Consider the following 25249-nt stretch of genomic DNA (forward strand, 5'->3'; position numbering starts at 1 on the left):
GGATGAAGAAGATCTTTTTTTGGTCTATGCACATGTGTGTGCGTGTGTGTGTGACAAGTACATGCATGTGTGTGTGAGAGAGACAAGAACATATGTGTGTGAGACAAATAATTTATAATTGATAATCTCTACTAACTATTAAATGTTGTATTCTTTCTTGAAAATGGAAGAAAAATATTTTAAAAAAATGTTTGGGCAGCCAGGGTTCGAACCTGGGCTACCAAAGACTAACAGTGGGCGCAACCACTGGGCTAATGATGTGTTTCTGACAGAACACAGCATCAGCTCTATTTGTGTATTAAGTCCACAAATTCTGTGGCGCACCAGGTACTGGGTGCGCCATAGAATTAAGAAATTCTGTGGCGCATGACTGAGCTCATGCGCCACAGAATTCCTTAATTCTGTGGCGCAGCTAGTACCTGGTGCGCCACAGAATTTGTGGACTTAGGCTTAGAACGGTTCGGCCCTCCCCTTCTCTTCCATTCTTCCCCGGCCACTGCAGTTAGAACCCTAGCGTCGCGCCGACGATCGACCCTCTCGCAACCACCGCCACCGCCACCGCCTAGCGCCGCCGCCTATCGAGGAGGAGGAAGAGGAGAACGCCCCGCCACCGAGGAGGAAGAAGAGGAGAACGCCCCGCCGCCACCGCTACCGAGGAGGAGGAGGAGGAGAATGTTACCGCCACATCAACTGCTCGAGCCGATGAGGAGGAGGACCACCACCGCCATCCGTGGAGGAGCCCGCGCCCGCCGTCCGCACCCGCGCTCGCCGTGTTCGCTGGTAAGGCCCCTCCCGAACCTCCACTTCTTCTTCTTATCTGGTTCTTCCCCTTTCTTCCCCTGATGCTCCACCTAGCTAGGTTAATTTTGCTCGCCTGTTCTAGATTCAAAGACGAATAACTCGTGGATGATTCCGAGTGTACAGAGATGGTTTACTCAGCTACTGCGCAATAATGATGTGTATTTTACTCTGTATACTGGGGATTCTTGTCAATACATACATTTGTTATAAATTTAGAAGAAATTGTCTGATTATGCTTGTTGCATTTGAACCATGATGTGTATTTTACTCTGTATACTGGGGATTCTTCTCAATACATACATTGTTATACTGGGGATGCTTGTTGTATACTGGGGATTCTTCTCAATACATACATGGTTTACTCAACTGCTAACATTTGAACCATCTTATTGTTTTCTACTTGTATGCTTCCAACATATACCAACATTTAGAAGAAATTGTCTGATTATGCTTGTTGCAAACAAATGGGAACTAAGGTATTTTCCACGGTATACATAGGCAAATAGAGAACAATGATATAATATGCAGTACACAATATGCAGTGGCTAACAATGATATAATATGCAGTGGCTAACAATTTAGTGATATAATCTGCTCTTACTTAAATATCACCTATGCCTCCAAATGCATGGACTATCTTATCCCTGATCACATGCCTGTATGATTTTGCAGTAGTTAAAAAATGGCAAGTTCTAATGTACCAAATATACTAACAGTTGGACACATTCACTGGAAATAAAGACAAGTTCTAATGTACCAAATATGCTAACAGTTGTATGAGCTGTAGCTTTTTTGTTTGCCTTATCCTACTTAACATATCATTCTGTAATCTGCCATGTATTTGAACTACAGGTTTTGATAGTATATGCTCCAGGTTTTGATAATATATGATCCAGGTTTTGACAAACTGCTATAGTGCTAGCAGTATATGGGCAGATGCTCCAGGTTTTGGATTATGAAAGAGGTCATGTTAATTAGTGGCTATTAGTATGATCTAGATTTTGGACTTATGCTCCAGGTTTTGATGTACTAGTAGTATGTTGATTTCATAGTTGCAGAAATATGGTGATGATGAATCTGGATACTATTTTGTATATATGATGATGAATGTGTGTATGAATCTATTTTTGTAGGGATTTCATTGAGTTGCCCATTTCTCCCGAAGCGTTGATTAACTTCCGTTTCGGTTGAGAAATGGGCACTCCTATGTAGAAAAATTAGCAAAGTTCATGCCGAAATTTTGAATTTTTTGGTTTACTTTTGTACTAACTTTTTGCCTCTTTTTAATGAAGTGCAAATAAACATGTCGGGCAGCACTTCTAAGCCTAGGAGCCAGAACGAAGACGCGAGAGAGGCAAACCAGGACTTCTGGGTGGACTACGATGGAGAGCGGCGCCGGAAGACCGCCGCCGAGTCGACCGGCGATGAGGAAGAGGGCCGGGACACCGCCTCCGAGGGAGAGGGCCGGGGGGCCGCCGCCGACACCGGCGATGAGGGAGAGGGCCGGGGGGCCGCCACTGACACCGGCGATGAGGACGAGACCTGGGACGATGCCGCCGAGACCGCTGAAGAGACCGGTGAAGAGACCGGTGAAGAGACCGCGGCCAACCGCACGGAAGGTGATAGCGGCAGCAACCCTCAGGAGGGTAAGAAGAAGAGGACGGCGAGGAGGCCAAGGAGGGATCGGAGACCGCAAGTGCTCGCCAACGTCACCGATGCTGTCACGGTAGTCTCCGAAAGTGGCCTACCCTTGGAGCCTTCGTGGGTTGCCAGAGGGTACAGCATGCAACTAGGGTGCATCGTCCGTGAAACCGTGCCGATCCTAACTAAGGACATCAGAAGCGAGGACAACGCGGCTTTGGCCGAATCCCTCCTCCAGAAGCTTCACCAACGATACACGTTCCCGGAGCCGTTCAATAAGAAGGTGGACTCTTTAGCTCTCACGAAGATGAGCACCGCCTTGAGCAGCTGGAAGAACCGACTGAAGAAAAAGATCGAGGCCGGTGAAAGCTGGGAGAAGATAAGTAGCAAAGACCTATCGCTCTCCATAGAAGACTTTAATGCACTCAAGTCGTACTTAGAGACTGACAATGTTAAAAAATGGACCGCCTGGGGGAAGAAAATGCGGGAATTGAACTTAGGGACCCACCATTGCGGAAGCGGCGGTTACCGAGGAAAACAGCCCACTTGGGACAAGGAGGATGCTGAGATGGTACGTCTGGGGAAAGAAAACCCCTGGCTAAAAATCGAGGATGTACAGGCTAGGAACTTTGTCCGGTCCCGCTACTACTTAGACTGGAAGATGGGGGAATTTATTACAGATTACAAAGACGTGAAGGATTTCGAACAGTACCTGGTAAGGATAATCTATATTATTGCGCTGATCTTATTAGGCAATGAAGCCAAATGGGCTAACCTTAAGTTCCTTTGTCTGAAGGAGGATGAGTTGAAGGCTAGTTGTACGGCTGGCCCGTCGTCCTAGGGGTCGACGAAACCGTGGGACACGCCTTTCAACGGGGCGACGAACAAATACAAGAACAGGGGCCTGGACAAGCCGCCGACGTCGGGTGGCCGTGTGTCCGGCTTTGGCACAAGTATGAATCTATCCAAGTACTACGGATCGGATGCCAAGACGAGAAAGCTGGAGAGGAGGTCATCGGCTAAGGATAAATACGAGGTTCAGGAGCTGAAGAAGAAGGTGGAGTCACTAAAGAAGCTGGTGGCCGAAAAGCCTGTGGAGAACACCGAGCTGATGAACAAGTTATTGGACGAGAAGATCCGGCAGATCATCCCCCCTGGGTTGATGGAGGGGTTAGCTGCTTGGAATGCGGGAGGTCAAGTGGGGCCGATACATGTGCCCAGCATCAGCGGCAGCAACTCAAGCTTCCACGTGTCACCGACGCCACCGCTCCACCCGACGCCGCCGCTCCACCCGACGCCGCCACTCCACCCGACGCCGCAGCTCCAACTGGTCGCATCGACGCCCCCAACCGTGGAAGCTGATAGGGTGGCGGTGCTTGATAATGCACCCGGCACCGACGCCCTTGTATCGATAGTAGCCGAGATCGACGCCATCAAGAAGGTAAACTCATTAGTTAGTCCTCCGCGTCATCTTCTTTAACTATATATGCCTTTCTCGTGACTGCCATCTCATGATGCCCAACATGGCGCCCCTGACTCAGGACGAACCTTGCATACTCCTGCATGCGGTGGAGCCCGGCGGCAAGTTGATGGAAGTTGCTAGCGGCACTGTCATGGCCACCCGCGTTATGCACAATGCTAGAATAGCGGAAGACGTGGTGAAGGTCAAGTTGGCACTGGTAGTGCCGGAGTACAACTACATCATCCCCCCTATCAACCTCCGGGCATATACGAGGGCGACGTTTTGACCCTTGGGGATTGCACCTCATGGATTATGACATGGCCGAAGAACCAGATTCGTCGGGGGGGGGGGGGGTTTCCGAGTGCTAGGAGGAAGAGCACCGGCGCCACCTCCCCTATCATCCGGCCCAAGATCGCCCGCGCCGACGACACCCTTAAGGAAACGGCGGTCGCCACCGCCCCCACTACCCTGAAGGAACCGGCGGTCGCCGCCGCCACCCGGAAGGAACCGGCGACCGCCGCCGCCACCACCACACGCCACCAACAGCTGTTGGGAGCGCTACCGCAACGACCGTCGACCAGACGCAAGGTACGCCAAGTGGCGGCATCGCAACCGCCACCACCTAAGGTCCAGGACATGGCGCCACTTGATGGCAACGATGGAGATGATGATGATGACATAGATGTGTCACACCCCAACTTTTGCAACCTTGTTTAGTTGTCCTGAGTGCAAAAATCAGGGGGAACAAAAACTTTTTCTTCAAGACTAATTAGATGAATTACCTTGATCTTCTGTTAGGATGAATTGCCTGGATTTGTTTGTTGAAATGAATTGCTTTGATATGCTGAATTGTCTTGTTTTGCTTGTTGAGTTTTGTCTTGAGCTACCTCAAAGAACAACACCCCTAGTGGTGAAACAAACAACTCACCTAATAAAACACATGTGTGGCTTAGGAAAAATTGTTTTCCTTCTTACTACACCAAACCTCTCTACTTATGGCAACATGAGTGTGCCATCTTGAAGTTCCTCTTGCTGTTCTAAATCTATCTCAAATCATCCTCGAATCAAAGCTTGGAATCATCTGCATTCTACCCCTGCAACTCTTATATTCACTTGATCTGGTATCCTATCCAATGTTTCAGCACCAGATCACTTCTTCCTCTTTTACCTCTTGTGTTTATTTTAATTCAAGTTTAATCTTCACAAAACCAAGAGTGGGAATGATGGGTATATTTTGTAGCCACCATCTACCCTTGAGAACACTCCTCCCTAAATTAGTTTTCTTTCTCAAAAACCCTATTGTTTTTCCTTCTCTAGTTTTGATCACAAAACTACTTCTAGTTTTATTAAATCTTTTCAGGATAATTCTTCAAAGAAAACAAAGAACTGAAATGGGTTTTGTTTTTCATCCCATTTCTACCTAGTACTGATTTCTAAAACATTACTTTCTATTTTGTTTTCCTTTTCACAAAAGGCTTGTTTATGGTACATATACCATTTCTTGTTTTCTCCTTTTTATTTAAAATTGAGAAAAAACTCTACTTCACTTGAGAAAGTAAGTAGAACATTTTGAACTCCTATGTTCCAACTAGTTTCCTCTCAACATTTTCAAATTCCATTCCACTGGGGTTCATTCCCAATTGTCTCTAGACAATTGAGGTGTGTCCTATACCTTTCAATTGAACTCTATTTCAAATGGCAACTCTTGCACATCTTATGCACATCTCTGATCTACCACATTGTATCCCCTCATCCTCCAATTCTTGATCAAATGGATGATCATTTGATAACTTCCAAATGGACTCCCTTCAACTGAACCCTAGACTCAGGGAGTATTTCAAACCACTCCCAATTGACCTCTTATTTGAAGAACAACTTATATTTCATCATACCTATCTCACTCCTCTATTCTTTTCCATCACCACCTTGACCTCATGAATTGATGATTCATGTCAATATATTCATCCTTGTGAGTATATGGATACTTCACTTACCATCTCTCTTAACCTTGCTCTACCCTTGTCTAAACCACCATCATCACCATCATCTCTTGGCCAAATTGATAATTTGATCAAGTGTTTTATCCCTCAACATTGGCACCAATGTTTATTATCATCTCTCTCTCTTTTCATTTTTACTTCACCAAAACCACACAACCCCATCCAACATTTGATCAACTCCCTTATAGTGGTCAAATCCCAATCCTTTCAACTTTGAATTCAAATGAAAACTTCTAATCCTCAACTATACCTTTGGGTCTATTTTTCATCTTATGTTTGTCACAACCAAAGTGGTAACAATTATCCTTATAGTACTTATCACCTCACACTTCTTTTTATCTATATGTATCTACTCCTAATCTTATCATCATCTAAGTCACTCATCGACATTATCTACCCAACATCATGACTTGGTCTAAACACATTGATGTTGTGCCTATCTCTCACATTGCTCACTTGTGCTTGACAAGAATGGAGCCGGCCATTGTGTTTTCATGACAATTTCGGCCAGCATTCCTCCTCACTTTCTTCTCTTACAAGCCTTGCCTCCCACCTAACCCAATCACTAAATGGGCAGCCTCCCAACCAACCCAATCAATGAGGAGGCAGCCAACCATCCTCCCTCTATAAAAGAGGCTTGGCCGGCCACCTCCTCCCCTTGGCTCTCATTTCTTTTCACTCCCCACTCCTTCCTCCACTCCCTCACACTCTCCTCCTCCCCTACACCACGAGCTGCTGCTCCTCCTAAGCTCCATGGTCAGCCATGGCCATGGAAAGCTCACCATGATGCAGCTCCTTCCTCCCTCAAGCTCATCCTCACCATGAGAGCATCCCTCTCACTCTCTTCTCCCCTAACCCTAGCTGACTCCATCTCTCTTTCTCTTTTCCCCTCTCACAAGATTGGATCTTGATGCAGGTGCATGTTGGTCCAAGCATGGAGAAGCTTCACCCATCCTCAGATCTGAAGTCTTTGACCAAAGTTCGTCCAAAAACATTCAGTAATCTCTGCAATCTTGCTGTTTCAGATTCTGTTCGAACTTGTAAAATCCACCAAAACTCGTGTACATCTCCGAATCGAGTGATTCAAAGTTCCACGGTTAGCTAATGAAAAGATCTACAATTGGACGTTGGTTTCATCCTCAAATTCGTTACAGATTGTCCTGAGTAAATAAATATCTGAAAACATACAGATTCACTGTTTGTTAGATTTAATTTGTTTTACAAAACATTTTTGGGCAAACTCAACTGTGGGTGAAATCCATCTCCGGTAGCTTCATTTTTCCGTTGGTTTCAATTCAAGATCTATCCTAAAATTGAAATGGTAAGCAGATGAAGTTTTGGTCAAATCTGATTTTGTCTGTTTACGCCAGCAGCTTGGAGACGAATTTTAGAGTGAAACTAATTGCATCTGAATCAGGTTTTCAATACCTTTCAGAAGCAACTGACCTCATATTTTTAGGATTTTTCTACGATTTTTGGCATACAGATCCTTGTTTTCTATACAGTCAGATTCAAGCAAATTCCTAAAATTGTAGGATTAACCTTGTTGAGTGATTCCAATTGGGTTAGTCTTGTTTTAGTACTGGCCATCTAGTAAAACTACTGTTAGTCTATGTTCATGCATATTGGTTACTGATAATAACATGTGTGTGCTACATGAATTGTTGAACTAAAACTTTTTGGTTTATTTTAAAACCGTTGACCAACTCTTTTATTAGAAATGGGCAACCTCTGTTTTATGCTTGCAAAACAAAACCTCTGCAACTTAACATTAGTTCTATTGTTTTGCTTAAGATTTTAAAAAGGTGTGGTATCTTGCTTGCTTCCTATTTTTGGGTGTAGTGTTAGTGAGCAAGGTAAATTAGGAAAACTGTTTTCAACTTTTCCAAAAATGGTTGAAAATATAATGTGAATGCTTTTGATGCCAAACTAATGCACTTGTCCTCTTTATGATGTTATGTACCAGGGGATATTTAGTTTATGCCATGGTGGTACCCGGAGAGGCATTTGCTAATTTGTTAGGCTTCCATGTTTTTATTAAGGTAAAATAAATTGGTTTTCTTTTAAAGTTGTTTTGTAGTTACTGTAAGTCCTTAGTATGTTAGCCCTTAGTGGAGTGGTTAGCTATCGTTGTTGATTGTTGTATGTTGTTTTGTTGGTGCAATGTGTTGATTGTGTTCCTTTTATATTTTTCCGGCGATAGATGCGAACAATTCCGGAGAAGAAGAAGAAATGGAATCGGACGAGGATTTTGTTTATATTGTTGCAGTTCTTATTTGACGGAGTTGAAGAAGTCTAGGGACAAATAAGCCAACCAAGGCAAGCCATCTATTGATCTCTGATTATTGTGTCTCATATTGATGTCACCTTCTGGTGACTATTGTCTCTTGATCTTGTGTGTACTAGTCTCTTTATCTTGTCAATGCATGCTTTGTCTTGAGCATGATGATCTTCTTGGTTGTACCATAGGCTTATCTTAGGATTTGTTGGAGTCATGATGATCATGGCTATGCCATCCTACCTTGTTGATTTACATGCTTACCTTAAGCATGTGATCCTTCTTGCCAATTCACCCCTACACCCCTTGTTAGTGTAGTGGTAATACCATCATAATCTTGGTGTGCTCTCATTTTGAGATGAGTATGCCTACCTACCTGAACTTTGTCAAATATGGTTGTTCACCCTTACTTCATTTAGTGTTGGTTGGGTTAGCACCACAAATCTGAAAGTATTTCCCCTCTTATGTTGACAACATGCATGCTTACCCTAAGCATGTATGCCCCCTTGACCACCTATATTATCATCTTCTTGGTGGTATGATGATTAACATCATGATCCTTGTTGAATCATCCTACTTAGGATATCCCTGTGCATGCTTATCCTAAGTATGCATGATCCCCTTGACACCTATTTATCACCTCCTTAGTGGTATGATGGCTAGCATCATGCCATTGTTGCATCTTAGTTCTTACATGAAACTTTAGGTTGGGAAACCCTCAAGGTTTTACCTTGTTGTAAAAGTTTTGATAAAACCTTGGGTAAGTCGAACTTACTCGAGTGGATGTTTATGAAAGGAAAGGATCTTGTTAAAGATGGTGAAAAAGATAAAGTGGTTGTGTTTATGAAAACGTTGGCGCCTAAGTATTCACCCATGCCAATTAACTAGCACAACCACATTACCCCAACATGGGCACGGGGCTTAGCCCTAGTTTGTTGAAGCTGGCATGAGACACCTTCACAACTCTCTAGGAGGGTCACGATGACCTCTGACGCCGGGTTGCGCTCTAAGGAGGCAATACACTGTAGTTGTCTATAGCCGGACGATTACTGAGGGTCTTCTGTCGTGGCGCCGGAGATACGCTCAAAAAGGAGGTATGCTGGTAGGGTGCCGGGAAGGGTTAAGCCCGCAGGGAAGGACTCATGCCAGGGGAGATAAGCGAAAGGTTATGTCCGAGTTTCTATCATGGCATAGTTGATATGCAGGGATGATGCCCACATGATAGACTCGCGGATCTTGTGGGGAAAGTGTGCAAACTCTGCAGAGTCAAATCTATTCGAATAGCCGTATCCGCGGTCATGGACGGTTGAAATGGCTGTTGCTTAGCACTGATGAGTTTTTGTTTATAAATAGGTTTGGCAAAAGAACAGAAAGAACTTGGTTGAAGTACCGGAAGGGTACGGGAAATATTGTGTCGACCATATGGAGATGGTCGAGGAGGAAAAACAAATTGGGTTACCCCCTTCCTAGTGTTTCATGTAGAGGAACTCTTCTTCAATAAAGATATAGAGATGTCGTAGTTTATCTTTTGAAGTATCTTCTTCAACAAAGATATAGAGATGTCATAGGACTCCCGTAGTGTCCCCATCAACTGAGATGTCGGGATGCTATATCCACAAGAGAAACTACTTCTCTTCTTCATGCTATTTCCACAAGAGAAATTAGCTCTTCCCTCTTGTCATCTTAGATTAGCACTTGTTATCCTGCACTCTTGCAAAGTACCTTCGTGATGGTTTGCGAGTACAATTCCAATGTACTCATGACTTTGTCCCTGGCTATTTACTTGGCTAGACTTGGAGGAACACGATGGATGAAGAAGGAGTTGACGGCGTCTATGCGAGCTAGGAACGTCTTCCCAGTCAGTCGCCTGTAGGGTTATGGCAGATGACTTGGGCTCTGCGCTGTTGAAGTGATGATGCTACTCTGATGTTTAGATAGGCCCTTCGAGGCTATGATGTAAGTATTGGTCATGTGACCTTATTGTAATTTTCTTATTCCGCTTTGTAATGGATGGTGTAATTTGATATCAGTTCGGTTATGTGTTCACGGCGCACTGATCATGGGATCGTGAACTGTATACATAACAGGGATTTTGGACAGCTAGTCCGGGGTCCCCACAGAGCTGGTATCAGAGCTATCCTGATTGTAGGAGACCTTAGTTAGCATGGACGTTAGTTAGGAAACAAGTACTTGGGAAAAACTATTTGCGAAACAAATTCTTTCTTTAGTCAGAAGCAAAGCTTCTACTCCTCTTATTTCTTCAAAACTTCTAAATTCTTATCTCTCCGCTTTATAAAAAGGTTTGAAAATTCTTAGTCTATTGTCTCATCCACTTCAAACCTACATATTGGACGTGGTCCCCGACTCAGACCGATGACTCGAACTCAAGGATGGATCAATCTCTCAGGAAGACTCATGTATCTCCAACAGCAGTTATTGCAGATTGTAGGCCGAAGGGATAAAAAGAACATGTCTTTGGTTATCACCAAAGTCTGTCAAGGAGCTGACCTTGTTCCTCCGTGGACTTGCACTTTTGCAGTCGTCTGGGATCAAGTCCTCAGTTCTTGACTAGTAATTTTTAGGCCAGCTACAAGAAGTTGTCGACTTTGGGAGTTCCTAAACAGCTACCCCTCCGAAGACCTCACGTCCCTGGGATGTTGAGACCAGAAGTTCTACGCAGTTTTCGCCTCCACTTCAACATCGACCACTCAACACCAGGCTGCTTCACCACCAACTGCTTCGAGAATCCTTGTTGAAGTCAATATCAACAAGATGGAGACGCCAGCATATGTGACCAGCCCCAAACCTATAGGATGGATAGGACAAACTCAATCGCTTTGATTGAGGTACCCCCACGTATTAGGTATCCCTAGATACTTAGAGTGCCTTGTTTGGTGTGCTGATTGCTTGTAGTTCCCTAGTGTGCTGCCTTGAGTGTCTTTTATTTGTTTGTTGTGTGTATGTTTTTCTAGTCTTTCGGCCTGAAAAATACTCTGTGTGATAACCTAGTGTAGGAAGCCTCCCTAGGATGTTTTCACCCTCACCTACCTCGCCGATGTATTGCTAACTGCTAGTTAATTGGACAAGTTAACGACAAGCTCTAACTCTAACCCCGTTAGCAGTTGTTTTTCAACCGTCGGAAAAACTAACCCAAACCCCCATCTACGCTAACTTCTTTCAAGATCAGCTGAAGCAACTCTACTACGCCAAGAAAGAAGAAGCGCTACCTTCAAGAGTGACTGCACCTCTGCGAGAAGACATACTAACTTGGTCTAACCTTGGAGTATAATCGCGCTAACCCCGAGGATATCTTCTTGAAACTACCCTCTAACTCACCATCTAACAAGCTGAGAGAACAATAGCGTCAAAGCCAAGCTGCATCACATGGTTCATCTGGTCCACATCAAGTGAAGCTCATGAAGATACCTCAAGACCCAAGATTAGGTGTAATCTACCCACTCACTCCTCAACTAATATGAGTCCGTTGAAGATTGTCTTCGACGACCTTTCTTGCTGCTTCAGGTGGATACCAACCAGGCGTTTCATCAACTTATTTACTTACCGCGCGTCCTATGGTTTAGTAAACACTGTGCTTACCTATTAAAGTCGTGGTCTACATGTCTTCCCTTAAGATTCTTCAACTGAATACGGAAGATCGATGACTTCTTCAGAAGCCCCCGACAGAACCACGAGGCAGAAGCTCTGATTTTTTTTCGAAAGCTCGATGGAAATCTTAAGGGTTTGTCTTCCACTAAAAATTGCAGCTAACCCTAAAATTTTCAACCTTTCTAAAACACCGTTGGGAACTTGGGATGCGTTAACTCCCCTAGAGGCTGTGGATTGCACATCGCCCCCTGAAGATGTTTCAACTCAAGACTGGAGTTAGATGACTTTTCAAAAAGCGCCCGACAAGACCCGTGGCCGAAGCTTGGAGTTTTCAAACCCTCCCCCCCCCCGATGAACAATTTTAAGGGTGGAAGACTTCGCCTTCCACTAAAATTTTAACCTAACTCTAAAAAGTTTTCAACCCTGCTAAAGCACAATTGGGGTGCACTAACTCTCCCAGAATCGTGGACTCCTCTATGACCGTCAGGAAGCTACAGATCCAACACCTGCATGGAGTAATCAACCTCTTCACGAAGCTTGCTCTCGGCTAGAATCTACCGTGCCCCTCAGAAGCTGAAGTTGCGACCTCTCTCGACAACTGCACGTCCACCGGAAGCTGGAGTCTAACATAAGTTGACCTATACAACCTCCCTAGCTAGACCTATGCTTTGTAATCTCGGGACGAGATTATTTTAAGGGTGGAAGATCTGTCACACCCCAACTTTTCCAACCTTGTTTAGTTGTCCTGAGTGCAAAAATCAGGGGGAACAAAAACTTTTTCTTAAAGACTAATTAGATGAATTACCTTGATCTTCTGTTAGGATGAATTGCCTGGATTTGTTTGTTGAAATGAATTGCTTTGATATGCTGAATTGTCTTGTTTTGCTTGTTGAGTTTTGTCTTGAGCTACCTCAAAGAACAACACCCCTAGTGGTAAAACAAACAACTCACCTAATAAAACACATGTGTGGCTTAGGAAAAATTGTTTTCCTTCTTACTACACCAAACCTCTCTACTTATGGCAACATGAGTGTGCCATCTTGAAGTTCCTCTTGGTGTTCTAAATCTAGCTCAAATTATCCTCGAATCAAAGCTTGGAATCATCTGCTCCATATCATATCTTTCCCTTGCCATCTAAAGCAATGCACTTGGTCCTAGACCTACCTTATCTTGAGCATTTCTCAACCATGTCCTTGCCTTGAACCAAATCCCTCTATACTCTTTTATCCTTGTCTGTTTTGAGGCTAGGTCAGCAATCTGATTTGGTAGGCTCAAAAGTTCCAAACTTTGGCAGTTGAAATCTAAGCACCCACAACTGTTATTGGTGATCTCAATGCATGGATCTCATCTATGCATCACCATCTGCAACTTCCACGTCATGCATGTCTCATTCTACCCCTGCAACTCTTATATTCACTTGATCTGGTATCCTATCCAATGTTTCAGCACCAGATCACTTCTTCCTCTTTTACCTCTTGTGTTTATTTTAATTCAAGTTTAATCTTCACAAAACCAAGAGTGGGAATGATGGGTACATTTTGTAGCCACCATCTACCCTTGAGAACACTCCTCCCTAAATTAGTTTTCTTTCTCAAAAACCCTATTGTTTTTCCTTCTCTAGTTTTGATCACAAAACTACTTCTAGTTTTATTAAATCTTTTCAGGATAATTCTTCAAAGAAAACAAAGAACTGAAATGGGTTTTGTTTTTCATCCCATTTCTACATAGTACTGATTTCTAAAACATTACTTTCTATTTTGTTTTCCTTTTCACAAAAGGGTTGTTTATGGTACCTATACCATTTCTTGTTTTCTCCTGTTTATTTAAAATTGAGAAAAAACTCTACTTCACTTGAGAAAGTAAGTAGAACATTTTGAACTCCTATGTTCCAACTAGTTTCCTCTCAACATTTTAAAATTCCATTTCACTGGGGTTCATTCCCAATTGTCTCTAGACAATTGAGGTGTGTCCTATACCTTTCAATTGAACTCTATTTTAAATGGCAACTCTTGCACATCTTATGCACATCTCTGATCTACCACATTGTATCCCCTCATCCTCCAATTCTTGATCAAATGGATGATCATTTGATAACTTCCAAATGGACTCCCTTCAACTGAACCCTAGACTCAGGGAGTATTTCAAACCACTCCCAATTGACCTCTTATTTGAAGAACAACTTATATTTCATCATACCTATCTCACTCCTCTATTCTTTTCCATCACCACCTTGACCTGATGAATTGATGATTCATGTCAATATATTCATCCTTGTGAGTATATGGATACTTCACTTACCATCTCTCTTAACCTTGCTCTACCCTTGTCTAAACCACCATCATCACCATCATCTCTTGGCCAAATTGATAATTGGATCAAGTGTTTTATCCCTCAACATTGGCACCAATGTTTATTATCATCTCTCTCTCTTTTCATTTTTACTTCACCAAAACCACACCACCCCATCCAACATTTGATCAACTCCCTTATAGTGGTCAAATCCCAATCCTTTCAACTTTGAATTCAAATGAAAACTTCTAATCCTCAACTATACCTTTGGGTCTATTTTTCATCTTATGTTTGTCACAACCAAAGTGGTAACAATTATCCTTACAGTACTTATCACCTCACTTCTTTTTATCTATATGTATCTACTCCTAATCTTATCATCATCTAAGTCACTCATCGACATTATCTACCCAACATCATGCCTTGGTCTAAACACATTGTTGTTGTGCCTATCTCTCACATTGCTCACTTGTGCTTGACAAGAATGGAGCCGGCCATTGTGTTTTCATGACAATTTCGGCCAGCATTCCTCCTCACTTTCTTCTCTTACAAGCCTTGCCTCCCACCTAACCCAATCACTAAATGGGAAGCCTCCCAACCAACCCAATCAATGAGGAGGCAGCCAACCATCCTCCCTCTATAAAAGAGGCTTGGACGGCCACCTCCTCCCCTTGGCTCTCATTTCTTTTCACTCCCCACTCCTTCCTCCACTCCCTCACACTCTCCTCCTCCCCTACACCACGAGCTGCTGCTCCTCCTAAGCTCCATGGCCGGCCATGGCCATGGAAAGCTCACCATGATGCAGCTCCTTCCTCCCTCAAGCTCCTCCTCACCATGAGAGCATCCCTCTCACTCTCTTCTCCCCTAACCCTAGCTGACTCCATCTCTCTTTCTCTTTTCCCCTCTCACAAGATTGGATCTTGATGCAGGTGCATGTTGGTCCAAGCATGGAGAAGCTTCACCCATCCTCAGATCTGAAGTATTTGACCAAAGTTCGTCCAAAAACATTCAGTAATCTCTGCAATCTTGCTGTTTCAGATTCTGTTCGAACTTGTAAAATCCACCAAAACTCGTGTACATCTCCTAATCGAGTGATTCAAAGTTCCACGGTTAGCTAATGAAAAGATCTACAACTTGGCGTTGATTTCATCCTCAAATTCGTTACAGATTTTCCTGAGTAAATAAAGTTATCAAAACATACAGATTCACTGTTTGTTAGATTAAATTTATTTTACAAAACATTTTTGGGCAAACTCAACTGTGCGTGAAATCCCTCTCCAGTAGCTTCATTTTGCGGTTGGTTTCACTTCAAGATCTATCCTAAAATTGAAATGGTAAGCAGATGAAATTTTGGTCAGATCTGACTTTGTCTGTTTACACCAGGATCTTGGAGATGAATTTTAGAGTGAAACCAATTGTACCTGAATCATGTTTTCAATACCTTTCAGATGCAACTGACGTCATATTTTTAGGATTTTTCTACGATTTTTGGCTTATAGATCTTGTTTTCTGTATAGTCAGATTCAAGCAAATTCCTAAAATTGTAGAATTAACCTTTTTGAGTGATTCCAATTGGGTTAGTCTTGTTTTAGTACTGGTCATCTATTAAAAATACTGTTACTCTCTGTTCATGCATATTGGTTACTGATAATAACATGTGTGTGCTACATGAATTATTGAACTAAAACTTTTTGGTTTATTTTAAAACCGTTGACCAACTCTTTTATTAGAAATGGGCAACCTCTGTTTTATGCTTGCAAAACAAAACCTCTGCAACTTAACATTAGTTATATTGTTTTGCTTAAGATTTTAAAAAGGTGTGGTATCTTGCTTGCTTCCTACTTTTGGGTGTAGTGTTAGTGAGCAAGGTAAATTAGGAAAACTGTTTTCAACTTTTCCAAAAATGGTTGAAAATATAATGTGAATGCTTTTGATGCCAAACTAATGCACTTGTCCTCTTTATGATGTTATGTACCAGGGGATATTTAGTTTATGCCATGGTGGTACCCGGAGAGGCATTTGCTAATTTGTTAGGCTTTCATGTTTTTATTAAGGTAAAATAAATTGGTATTCTTTTAAAGTTGTTTTGTAGTTACTGTAAGTCCTTAGTATGTTAGCCCTTAGTGGAGTGGTTAGCTATCGTTGTTGATTGTTGTATGTTGTTTTGTTGGTGCAATGTGTTGATTGTGTTCCTTTTATATTTTTCCGGCGATAGATGCGAACAATTCCGGAGAAGAAGAAGAAGAAATGGAATCGGACGAGGATTTTGTTTATATTGTTGGAGTTCTTATTTGACGGAGTTGAAGAAGTCCAGGGACAAATAAGCCAACCAAGGCAAGCCATCTATTGATCTCTGATTATTGTGTCTCATATTGATGTCACCTTCTGGTGACTATTGTCTCTTGATCTTGTGTGTACTAGTCTCTTTATCTTGTCAATGCATGCTTTGTCTTGAGCATGATGATCTTCTTGGTTGTACCATAGGCTTATCTTAGGATTTGTTGGAGTCATGATGATCATGGCTATGCCATCCTACCTTGTTGATTTACATGCTTACCTTAAGCATGTGACCCTTCTTGCCAATTCACCCCTACACCCCTTGTTAGTGTAGTGGTAATACCATCATAATCTTGGTGTGCTCTCATTTTGAGATGAGTATGCCTACCTACCTGAACTTTGTCAAATATGGTTGTTCACCCTTACTTCATTTAGTGTTGGTTGGGTTAGCACCACAAATCTGAAAGTATTTCCCCTCTTATGTTGACAACATGCATGCTTACCCTAAGCATGTATGCCCCCTTGACCACCTATATTATCATCTTCTTGGTGGTATGATGATTAACATCATGATCCTTGTTGAATCATCCTACTTAGGATATCCCTGTGCATGCTTATCCTAAGTATGCATGATCCCCTTGACACCTATTTATCACCTCCTTAGTGGTATGATGGCTAGCATCATGCCATTGTTGCATCTTAGTTCTTACATGAAACTTTAGGTTGGGAAACCCTCAAGGTTTTACCTTGTTGTAAAAGTTTTGATAAAACCTTGGGTAAGTCGAACTTACTCGAGTGGATGTTTATGAAAGGAAAGGATCTTGTTAAAGATGGTGAAAAAGAGAAAGTGGTTGTGTTTATGAAAACGTTGGCGCCTAAGTATCCACCCATGCCAATTAACTAGCGCAACCACATTACCCCAACATGGGCATGGGGCTTAGCCCTAGTTTGTTGAAGCTGGCATGAGACACCTTCACAACTCTCTAGGAGGGTCACGATGACCTCTGACGCCGGGTTGCGCTCTGAGGAGGCAATACACTGTAGTTGTCTATAGCCGGACGATTACTGAGGGTCTTCTGTCGTGGCGCCGGAGATACGCTCAAAAAGGAGGTATGCTGCCGGGGTGCCGGGAAGGGTTAAGCCCGTAGGGAAGGACTCATGCCAGGGGAGATAAGCGAAAGGTTATGTCCGAGTTTCTGTCATGGCATAGTTGATATGCAGGGATGATGCCCACATGATAGACTCGCGGATCTTGAGGGGAAAGTGTGCAAACTCTGCAGAGTCAAATCTATTCGAATAGCCGTGTCCGCGGTCATGGACGGTTGAAATGGCTGTTGCTTAGCACTGATGAGTTTTTGTTTATAAATAGGTTTGGCAAAAGAAAAGAAAGAACTTGGTTGAAGTACCGGAAGGGTACGGGAAATATTGTGTCGACCATATGGAGATGGTCGAGGAGGAAAAACAAATTGGGTTACCCCCTTCCTAGTGTTTCATGTAGAGGAACTCTTCTTCAATAAAGATATAGAGATGTCGTAGTTTATCTTTTGAAGTATCTTCTTCAACAAAGATATAGAGATGTCATAGGACTCCCGTAGTGTCCCCATCAACTGAGATGTCGGGATGCTATATCCACAAGAGAAACTACTTCTCTTCTTCATGCTATTTCCACAAGAGAAATTAGCTCTTCCCTCTTGTCATCTTAGATTAGCACTTGTTATCCTGCACTCTTGCAAAGTACCTTCGTGATGGTTTGCGAGTACAATTCCAATGTACTCACGGCTTTGTCCCTGGCTATTTACTTGGCCAGACTTGGAGGAACACGATGGATGAAGAAGGAGTTGACGACGTCTATGCGAGCTAGGAACGTCTTCCCAGTCAGTCGCCTGTAGGGTTATGGCAGATGACTTGGGCTCTGCGCTGTTGAAGTGATGATGCTACTCTAATGTTTAGATAGGCCCTTCGAGGCTATGATGTAAGTATTGGTCATGTGACCTTATTGTAATTTTCTTATTCCGCTTTGTAATGGATGGTGTAATTTGATATCAGTTCGGTTATGTGTTCACGACACACTAATCATGGGATCGTGAACTGTATACATAACAGGGATTTTTGACAGCTAGTCCGGGGTCCCCACACGATGCCTACATCAACACTGGCTCCTGCAGCCAAGATATGTACATGCCTCTTATGGATGAAGAAGCCTTCCGCACTCATCACGGCGATCAACTTGGTCGTCCCACTACAGTCACGAAGTAGCTCCTGACCTTCACGGGGTTTTCTCTGCAAGACACTCCTCCGGGGGCAGGCAATCCAGCTCAAGTCAAGCCTGCTACCGTTTTCAGCCCTAACATGCTGCGTAAGACGATCGTCGGGGAGCCACCCAAATCAACCCCAGCAGCACCCCAAGAAACCCTAGAAGCACCACCAGCACCGACCCCAACAGCACCACCATCAGCACCACCAGCACCCCCAGCAGGTCAGGTGAAGAAGGCAAGGAATAGAGGAGCCAAGAAGGGCGCATCTGCGAGCCAGCCTGCTCCTAAGAGGATCTGGGCCGACGACATGGTACCACCGACACCGGATGGCTTGCCCCGGTGTCATGAAGCTGGTAAACCGATACTGCCTAAGGACATGGAACACCTCTCAAGTGGACCAATGCTCCCTTTGCAGCACACTATTAATTATCTAGAGAGCGTCCTTCTTAAAGACAGGGATCCAAATTACCCGGTGTTCTCGGTCAAGGTGCCAGAAGACCCGAACTTCGTCCATGAAGACCCCGTGGATATCTTCTTCACAGCGTTCGAGGACGTCTTCAATCTATTTCACTGGAAACGGATCGACTATAACTTGGTCCGCCTATACGCGATCAATCTTCAGATGAAGATCAACAGAGAGAGACCCCCCCCCACATCGCGGTAGCGGATCCCTACTACATGCGCGATAGCCAGCTCCAGGACGGCTCAAGGACACGGACCAAAGCGGTGCGGTACCTCCAGAGCTTCATGCTCATGAACAAAGAGAAGAACACCATTCTTCTGCCTGTCTTTCCTGAGTAAGTACACATCCGCTCACGGGCGTCGTAACTTATGCTTTCTTATATATTTCTTCCATTGCTGATCCTTTCCAACATTCCATTTCAATTGCATGTGTTGAGCAGGGACAAATACTGCGCACTCGTCATCCTTTGCCCGAAGTGGTCACTAGCCCAGTATTTCGACTCGTCGAATACGACGACGAAGAAAGACTACACGAGAATAAGGGATGTTCTCGATGATGCTATCCTTGGCTACTCCAAAAATGGAGGCACCTTCGACAAGAAGGGGCAATATATCAGGCCGGACACTAAAAAGCTCGGGTTCAAGCACGTGATCGACTTCCCTTGCATCAAGCAGCCAGCTGATAGCATTAAGGAGGCCTTCTATGTCCTCCATCACCTTAAAGGGTTTGTCGAGGATGCAGAGATGATGTGTCTGCCACCTAGTCAGTGAGACCCCATTAAAATGTCGGGGGAGATCAACAATGATGATCTTAGAGAAGACTTCCATCGCATCCAAGTAAAGCTCTCGGAAATTATCGTACAAGATGTATCCAACGGATCGGGGCTCTTACACCAACTCAGAGGGTTGTGTAAGAGGGATATCGAAGAACGCCTACATAGGCAGGGTGATGGAAGGACGTGGACGACGAAGGACTTGTACAAGCCGTTCCCGGAGCCGCTCAAGAAGACGTCGCGTTGACCGAGGCTAGTGTGCCTAGCATTACTTTGAATCGATGGACAATTTGTACTGTGTTGTAAACTAAACTTGCTTAATTTGCTCGAAACGGTCATCGTTGTTGGACTTCAATTACTATTGTAGTCGTTGTCGTTGAACTTGATTACTTATGTGATACCGATGCTATATGTCTTTTAGGTTTATTATTATTTCCTTGCTTTAATTCTTGTGAATATGTATGCATGTGAACCCTCTAACTCTTTCCATTGCATTATATACTAATATGCCTTGTGTCCATAGAGATGACGTACTACGTCGTGTTCGAGGGGCAGGTTCCAAGAGTGTACGAGGAGTGGGAGGACTGCAAGAAACAGGTGCACAAGTTCAGCGGCAACTGCTACAAAGGTTACCCGACTAGACACGAGGCGGTTGCCAAGTGGAGGAAGCACCAGTCGAACAAGAGCAAGATGAAGATGAAGACCTTCGTTGTGCTCTCGCTCTTGCTCACCATCGTCGCGGCGGTACTCTATTTCATCCTAGTGTAGGCGGCGGCCGGTGTCACTTCATTTGTATCTAGAGATGATGAACTTAACTAATTTGCATGGATTATGAGTTGTATGGAGCTATATGTATAACTCGATCGGGCTCGTAATGTGATGATGATGTATAATGTTGCTATATTATATATGTCCATATTATATCTGTATATAACCTGTATACTATGTATAAAACACGTATAAAACCTATATAATACACCAGGCAGTACAAAATCGAGTATACCTGTACATTATTTTGTGGCGCAGGGAAACAAAATTCAGTGGCGCATGAGCAGGTGCGCCCCAGAAACCTTAATTTTGTGGCGCACTATCCCCGCTGCGCCACAGAAAACCTTAATTCTGTGGCGAATGGGCCGGTGCGCCACAGAAACCTTATTTTTGTGGTGAAGTTTCTGTGGCGCACCGCTCATGCGCCACAGAATGTGGTTTTTGGTGCGCCACTAATGAGCCTTTTCCTACTAGTGCGTTGGCGTGCTCAGCTTGGTTGTTACTTCGGGGGTGGGCGACGGAGGCGTAGCAGATCTTGGTGCCGATGTCAGCGCAGCGGACCGAAGAGCCCACTGGTGAATTGGCTGCCGTTGTCCACGATGATGCGGTTCGGGATGCCGAAGGGGCAGACCAAGCCCTTGATGAACTTCACCGCGGACCTGGCAGGAATGGTCCGCATAGCTTCCACCTCCACCCACTTGGTGAACTTGTCGACGGCGACGAAGAGGAACCGGTAGCCCCCGAGCGCGCGTGGGAACGGCCCGAGGATGTCCAGCCCCCAGACCGCGAACGGCCATGAGAGTGGAATGGTTTGAAGTCCTTGCGCCAGTTGATGAATCTGCTTGGAGTGGAACTGGCACGCTTCGCAGGACTTGACGATCTCGATAGCGTCGTCGAGGGCCGTGGGCCAGTAGAAGCCGATGTGGAATGCCTTCCCAGCAAGAGTTCGCATGGAGGAGTGGTGGCTGCACTCTCCAGCGTGAATGTCGTCGATGAGCTTCTTGCCCTCCTCGAGGGGGATGCAGCGCAGGGCGACCCCGTTGGGGCGCCTGCAGTAAAGCTCCCCGTCGATAAGGCAGTAGTTCTTGGCGCGCCGTACCAGGCTTTCTGCCGCCGCGTCATCGTTCTCTGGAGGGAGGCCTCCCTTGAGGTAGTCCAGGATCTCGTCGATCCACCCTGTCTCCTGGGGAGCGATGGCCACGACAAGACGGTTTCCTGAGGGCGGGCCGCAGTCAGGAGCCCCAGTGGTAGGCGAAGGTGGGAGATCCTCGGGGAGGTCCTTCTGAGACGCGGACGGAGGCCTCGTGGAGGGTTGAAACAACCTCTCCGTGAAGACACCGGGGCGCTGAGCTTCTCCGCGAGACGCCCGCTTGGCTATCTCATCGGCTTCCTTGTTGTCGCCGTGGTGAGCGAAGGTTAGCCCTAACCCGAGGAAGTGCTTTTCCATGCGTCGCACCTCCTCGAGGTAGGCTATCATATGGTCATCCTTCGGCTTGTAGACCTTGTTGGTGAAGATAGATGGCAGCGTCGCGACGGAGAAGAACATCCAGCTGGGCCTGGCGATGCTGCTCGAGAGGTGCAAGCGTCAAGGCGAGGTCAAGCCTTCTCCAGAGCCTTCCCCCGAGTCTTCAAATACAGCCACCGACGAAGAGGGCGAGACCGAGGGTGGTGACTCGGCGGAGGATACGAGCTCACCCGGAGAAGCTCCTCGAGATGATACCACCTCTCCTCCGCACGCCTAGCTGCTCCGCTGCCTGTCGGGAGGCCCTTATCTGTAATGTCCTTGTTTTTAAGCCCTATTTGTAAGACTTTGAACCCAGACCAGGTGGTCTATTTAGCTCGTACTTTGCCTGCAGGGCAGGTGTAGAACTTTAATTTGGTTCCTGTGAATGTTTTCTGTGCCTTCTTGTTGGTTCTTCGTGTAAGACACCGTAAGCTTGACACATAGGCATTCGTCTTGTGCGCGTATTCTTGTTGACCCCTCGGGGAGGCGGCCGTAAGACTTGACGCGCAGGGTTCCACATGAGTGGCACATGTTGGGGGCGTCCTGTATGCATGTTCTTGTTGGTTCCTCGAGGAGGTAACTGTAAGACTTTACATGTAGGCTCTGACGTGACATCTTGTAGGTTCCTCGTGGAGGTAACCGTAAGATTTGCACGTGGGGCCATCATGTATGCATGTTCTTGTTGGTTCCTCGAGGAGGTAATCGTAAGACTTTACATGTAGGCTCTGACGTGACTCCTTGTTGGTCCCTCGGGGAGGTGACCGTAAGGTTCGCACGTGGGGGGTGTCATGTATGCCTGTTCCTGTTGGTTCCTCAGGGAGGTAACCGTAAGACTTTACATGTAGGCTCTGACGTGACTCCTTGTTGGTCCCTCGGGGAGGTGTCCGTAAGGTTCGCACGTAGGGGGTGTCCTGTATGCATTCTCTTGATGGCGCCTCGAGGAGGTAACCATAAGATTCACATGTAGGCTCTGATGTGTCTCTTATAAGTCCCCTCGGGGAGGCGACCGTAAGGTTTGCACATGTATAAGAGTTATCCTGTCAGCGGATTCTGTTGGTTCCTTGAGGAGGTAACCGCAGACCTGCGCCTTAGGCTTTACCGCGACTCCTTGTTGGTTCCTCGGGGAGGTAACCGTAAGGTTCTGCGCGTTGTTTTGCTCGTGCGATGTGTTTCTCGGATGTGTTGTCGTGTGAGGAGATCAGACACCAAGTGACTTGGTGAGGTGGCTTAGTGCGGGTAGCGACCCCGCTGCCAGAGCTCAGTACCCAAGTGTAGGACTGATGGGTTACCCCGACTAAGGCACAATGCGCAGCCCCCGCTCGCATGGCGCACACAATCGAGAACTCAGGGAATGCCTTGAGGCAATTTAGTGATCCTCAAGAAGACCAATCCGAGAGACCAGTCCATGAACCCCAGCAAGACCAATCTGAGAATAATAGGCGCATGGCGCATTCTTGAAGGGTTTGACAATTGTTTTGATTACAATACTGCCTGCAAAAGATCCCTCCAAAAAGAGACACGCCTTGAGGGTCACGCGTCAGATAGACCTCTGAGTGGCAGCTTGACGCACCCCTATTTGCCTCCTGCAGAATAACTGCCGCTTCAGATTCCTCCAGAAGAGATATGGCACGAGGGACTCGCGTCAGGTGCGCCTTGTGGAGGCAACCCGACGCGTCCCTATTTATTACCCGTAGAACACTCGGTGTTGTCCAGATAGGGGGCCTGATAACCTGCAGATGGGCAAGAGAGGGTCGCGTACTGATGGCGCAAGCCCCCAGCCTCCGAGCCTTGCCTATTCCTGGCGTGCCGGGGAATCCTCCTCTGATGTGACCGGAACCCGTGTACGTTGGGGTGCCAGAGAGGAGACTTTGACTTGAAGCGGCAGAGAGACCTTCCTTGCGGAGGGGGCTCTGCTGAACTACCCTCGCCCAGCTCCCCGTTGGCGTGTTCATATGCCATCTGAAAGAGCCGGACGGTGACAAGCCCTGGAGAGAGAATCAGATCTTCCACCATCTGTTGGTTGGTGGTGCCTGCCTCGAAGGCGTTGGGAGTTGGAGGTAGAGGTCGGCGAAGCGCTGCGTGAAGGAACGCAGTGGCTCCCCTGGGCGCTGCTTCAGAAGCTGGAGATCCCGCAGCGCAGACGGGTGTGAGGTGTGCTCTAGTTGCTCCATTGAGGTGGAGACTTTCTTCCTTTTGCTGCCCGAGCGCTTGGTGCGTCCGATGCATCCGGGCCTCACCTTGACTCGCCCTCGGGCAAGGGGCAAGAAGGTCTACCTGGCAGACAGAGCGCCTCTCGGCATATCATTTTTTGAGCCCCCAGCGACTGGCACAACCTCGGCCATCATGTGAGCGAGCCCGCAGATGCTGGATGCCCACTGGTCGGAGCTCGTCCCTTCCGGGCGGAGCCGGAGCACCTCCTGCGTCAGCCTCATGGCGGTTTCGACAACCGGCTCCCGGTGACGGTCAGCCAGCGCCGTGGATTCCGCCAGGTTGGCCATGAAGATGTGGCCGAAGGCTATCGGAGAAGAACAACGATGGACTGAGTCCCCTACCTGGCGCGCCAAATGCCGGAGATTCGTGTCCGTGAAGGGACACGGGTATCGTCGAACCCGAGAGGTTTGAACACTGGGGACTTAGGATCACGTCGACGCCTTCCCGACGATGGCACTACAGATTGTGACACAGCAGTTACCCAGGTTCAGGGCCCTCGGAGAGGTAAAACCCCTACTTCCTGCTTTGGTGGTTGTATTGCCGATCTCTGTGGAGAAGATGACCGTACAAAGGTTCTAGGGTTTTAGATCCCTCAGATCGTCCCCCTCTACGCTAGCAAGGCTAGTCCTTATATAGGGGAGCTGGTCCTCTTCCCCTAAAATATCTTGAGGGGGAAGGGTTTCCACATCTCCAAACTGAGGGTGGGAAATGCCCCCGCCCTTTACAGGATAGACCTAGTCCATGGTCAATTAAAGTGTCGGTCCATGGCAGGTGCTGAGGTTGGCAGTGATGCCTTCTATGGCAGCTTGTGTTGTCCATCCCGTCTTTACACAAAAGTGGCAAAGATAGGGCCTTGGTGGCTTGGTCCTCAACGAGCCGATCGTTGCACCAAAGTGGTAAGGGCGGACCATCTCCTCGGGAT

General features: G+C 45.9%; 1 pseudogene; it reads right to left on the reverse strand.

Moving 5' to 3' along the window:
- LOC139832766 (uncharacterized) overlaps nt 1–24614 on the reverse strand; it is a 29506-nt pseudogene extending 4892 nt beyond the window's left edge.
- Nucleotides 24615–25249: the final 635 nt, after the last annotated feature.

This window comes from Lolium perenne, chromosome 6 (assembly GCF_019359855.2).
Source record: "Lolium perenne isolate Kyuss_39 chromosome 6, Kyuss_2.0, whole genome shotgun sequence".
In the NCBI taxonomy this organism is placed as follows: domain Eukaryota; kingdom Viridiplantae; phylum Streptophyta; class Magnoliopsida; order Poales; family Poaceae; genus Lolium; species Lolium perenne.